Raw genomic sequence first — 1,143 nt, 5'->3', positions numbered from 1 at the left:
GGGCAGCAGAGAAATAGTGCAAAATGTGGCACCGGCGTATCACTGTTAATAAGCATTAGGATGTTGCTGACAGTGTTGAGGAATCCAATTAGAACCAGAGTCAACTTTCCATAAACTCCAGTCCACAGCAACTTCTTATAGACTCAAGAAGTAATAGCAGGCTTGTAAAAACAAATGACCTGCCACTGATGTGTTATGCATCACCTAAAATAACCTGTGGTGATTAGTATTAACAGGTCAATAAATAAAAGCTGACACATCCCTGCTTTTGTGCTGTCAGTGAGGCGGGGGTCCTGTTTCATTTGCACGGCTGTTTTAGGTGGGCTGTAAAAATGCCTGCGCCCGCCTTGTGTTTTTAAAAATAAGAATCTCGTACTTCAGCGAATGTCTCACCTATGTGTCACTGGCAGCATGTAGATGCCACCCTAGCCTTGAGCTCTATTAATTACATAAAGCATCTAGTGTCAGGATGCTGAATTCATTAGCATGGTATGCGCGGCATGCCGGGGTCAGGACAGATATAGAAACAAGCCTCCGAAGCAGACCTCTTCTCCCCTCCTTGACAGGCTTGTTCAACATAACAGTTAGTGACACTTTGTGATTTCTCACAATCTGACCTCTGCTTTTTTTATTTATTTTTTTTATTGCTACAGCTGTGTATGTTCAACTTTGTTATATTAAGTTGCTTTTACTCAATCTTGAACTGATCTGATCATGAACAGGCTCCAAATTTTCATTCGTCACGTCTCTGAATTAATCACAGTCAGAATTATCAGGTTTAGGTTTTCTTACATGGCCAGAGTAATCAACTTAAGGTAACTACTGAAACATAATTGTTCTTTTAAGCAACCAATCAAGTGCTGTACAGATAAATGGTGGCGAGCAATGTCACTTTTTGGCATGATTTGGCATTTGTAAATCGCTATGTTCACTAGAAAGGACATCTGCTTTGGGCATGTGACACTTTTGTAACTTCAGATAAAAAGTCTACTTTGATTAAAAATAAAAAATAAATACAAAAAATCTTTACAGCCTCTCCAGTTTGATTGGAGTTTGAAATTGTTAATTTTGCATAAATAGAGCACCCACCTCTGCTTCGACATTTAAACTGACTGTGTGTGCGTGTGTGTGTGTGTGTGTGTG

This window comes from Poecilia reticulata, linkage group LG1 (assembly GCF_000633615.1).
Source record: "Poecilia reticulata strain Guanapo linkage group LG1, Guppy_female_1.0+MT, whole genome shotgun sequence".
In the NCBI taxonomy this organism is placed as follows: domain Eukaryota; kingdom Metazoa; phylum Chordata; class Actinopteri; order Cyprinodontiformes; family Poeciliidae; genus Poecilia; species Poecilia reticulata.
Note: the sequence above shows the minus strand (reverse complement) of the source record.